Source organism: Pteropus vampyrus, unplaced genomic scaffold (assembly GCF_000151845.1).
Source record: "Pteropus vampyrus isolate Shadow unplaced genomic scaffold, Pvam_2.0 Scaffold172, whole genome shotgun sequence".
NCBI lineage: Eukaryota > Metazoa > Chordata > Mammalia > Chiroptera > Pteropodidae > Pteropus > Pteropus vampyrus.
The window spans coordinates 2,808,726-2,811,770 of record NW_011888953.1 but is presented as its reverse complement, the minus strand read 5'-3'; the positions used below and the strand labels follow the sequence as shown (position 1 = coordinate 2,811,770).

The 3,045-nt window shown below is 42.8% G+C and overlaps 1 protein-coding gene across 1 annotated transcript in view; it reads left to right on the top strand.

Annotated features, from left to right (window-relative positions):
• The window catches only part of OSMR (oncostatin M receptor), a 43,564-nt gene that overhangs the window by 3,027 nt on the left and 37,492 nt on the right, over positions 1 to 3,045 (top strand). The window lies entirely within an intron of this gene.

Sequence of the window (3,045 nt, the reverse complement as noted above, 5' to 3'; positions counted from 1 at the left end):
TTTTTATTCATTTACCAGATATTTTCTGAAAGCAATTATGTTCTGGGACTGTGATAGATAGCAGAGAATAAGACCCAGACCTGTTCCCAAGCCACTTACAGTCTAGTTGAGAATGATGGATATCTGAAAAATAGAAATAAAGAACAAATTTGGGGCAAAGACCAAGGGGTGCAGATGAGGCAAGAAAATATTTTTCCTTTCTGAATTCTGCTACTTCATGCTTTTCTGATTTCCTTTTCTTACTGGAAATTGGAAGTGGCCATGCTCCTCACTGTTAGTTATGGAGACAGAACACCTGTTGAATGAATGAGAGGGCTGGGTGGCCTTTTTGGCATCAGAAGCAGAGCTGTGGAAGAAAACCCAACCTCCACTGGGTGCACCCCGAGCATCCACCTATGGGGAAAATGCACCGGCTGATGCTGAAGGAGCTCACCAGCCCACCCACAACACAGCCCTTGTCCTTAAGGGGATGCAGGAGAACCTGGCCTAATCCTGGATTTTCGTTTTGATCTGTATGAGAGGGCAGAAAATAGGGCGCGCGGCACTTCAGCACTCCATGTAGGGTCCTCTCTCTCTTCTGTCTGTTCTCTTGTCTTGGCGATTGTCCAGTCCTATGGCTTTAACTGCTATATGCACTGAGGACACCTGAATTTATACCCCCAGCCAGGACCTCTCTCATGAACTCTGTATTGTGTATCCACCTAGCTCTTTGATATCTCCACTTGGATCTCAAAATAAGCATCTCAAATTTAACATGTCTCAAAAAGAACTCTTGACACAGCCTACTAAATCCGCTTCTCCATTAACAGTAATTCCATTCTTCCAGGGGCTCAGCCAAAATTCTTGGAGTCATTTATGATGTCTCACTTTGTTACTACCCCTGCCAGCTCTAGCTTTAAAATCCCTTTGGAATTACGCCACTACTGCCATCACCCTGGGCTACTGCTGTGACTTCCTAACTACTCTCCCTGCCACCACCCGCTTTAGTCTCTTCTCATTCCAGGGTCCTTCCTGTTCCATATAAGTCATATCATGTTATTTCTCTGCTTTAAAGTTCTCCGGTGGCTTCCACCTGGCTCAGAGTAGAAGCCGAAGTTTCGAAAATGTTTTCCCCATCTGCTCTTCCTCTCTGGGAGCCCTCCAATCTCATCTCCTGTCCCTCACCTCCTTGCTCACCCCCAACACCCGGCCCCTAAGCCAAGCACTCTCCCCAGGATCTTTGCACTGTTCTTTCCCTCACCCCCAGGATTTTCACCGTGTTAGTCAGGGGCCCATTTTAATAGATGGTGCCACATTGACCATGGCCGGCAAACTTGGAATAGGATAACTCAAAAAGGATTTATGTATGAGCTGTGGAGGGGACACTGCATGGATCGTGCAGTGTCCCCTCCTGGGACTTGCGACTGCCAGCTCTGAGCCCTTGGTGTTTGTGTTTTTCCCACAGCATGAGCCTCTGTGCTGTCAGAAAAATTGTTCATGCAGAATTTCCCCAAGGGAATTCCATTTATGTCTCTGGGATGTTCCAGCTGCTGACTCTTGTTCTGCAAGTTTTCATGAACTTTATCGATTTTACCAGGTTTTCAGACAATAGCTAGGACTCACCGTCCTTCTGCAAGTGGTCTTATTCACTTGCAGAAGGTGGCAGCTGTCCAGTTACACCATAGGAAATAATAACCACCTTGCTGGTATGCAGGCAGTGACCACCATGTCATGGTTGTCACCTGCCCAGCATGTGTTAAACTGCATGTCAGACTGATGTAATCTGAACAGCTGCTAAAACTAATCTCAGATTCACAACCTGATGTATGTGGCACAATAAGGGAGGCAGGACTTCCAGACAGGACTGTCCTGGTGATTTGCAAAGTCTTTCCTGTGTTATCCAGACCATAGGAGTGTGTCTTTTATAAATACTTATATATTTAAATTGTGTTAGATGATAACTTTTCTTCCATTTCTGGTTGCCCTTAACTGGTAGGTGACTGAAAACTTAAAACTTTTAGTTTTAAGTTTTAAGTTTCTCTGCCCAGATGACGTGTTTAATTTTTACGACATGTAAAATTGATTTGCTATGACTCCAAAGTTTTAGAAACATTTCAAATAGTCCATTTATAAAAAGAATACAAGGCTACATGCCTATCACTCCCTGAATTGTCTGCTTTTAAATTTACTAGATGAGATTTCCTTACGATGGTGGCATTTTGCATCCCTCGGGTGACACAAATGTAAGGAGACTGAGATACTGTATGTAGACTAGGATCGGAAGGATATTTAAACTGCACAGTGAGTGTCAGATGCTTTACTTTGACAGTTTTTCTTTGTCTCCGCTTTGGTTCTGAGCAGAAACTATTTTCTCTTAACTCTGTTCCTCTCCCCTGCCCCATCCCGCCCCACCAAGTCGTGACTTTGGAGTCCTACCCTCTTCCCAGTAATAGGAACCTATTTGAAGTTGTAAGTAAAGATTTTAGAGAAGTGTAAATGACCTGTTTGCCAAAAATACAAGTAGCAAAAAGCAGTGCTTAAGAGAACATGAACAAAAGTTGTTGTTTAAAGACTTTCACTTTGTTTGCAATTGGGCTCATCTATAGACAGGCTAGACCATTCTAGAGCGTAATGTAATGGTTTGGTTTACTGTCTTCCTGTTGTTCCCATTTGCCTATAAATATTATTTTTAAAAATAGAGAGTGTGGGTAGTGAGAATTGCTGAACTGGTTCACTGAATTCCTAACTTTTGATGAGCCAGGTGGCTAGACAAAGGCCAATTTTGACTTTGAATTGTTTCATTGCTTCTCTTCCTGATGAGTCAGAATTTGAAGTAGAAAAGTAAAATTTAATGCTTCCCCTAACATGTTTATTATTAAATTAAGAACTTATTAACCTTCTTGAGGTCATCCAGGATCATTGTTTTTGCCCTCAGATTGTCTTGTAGACAAAGGGCCTGATGGATCAGTGAAATTCTTTGGCCGATAATTTACAACCCTCTCCTAAGGCAAGGAAAACCGGAAATTATTTTGCACAATGAAACACTGTTTCTGTAGGTAGAGCATG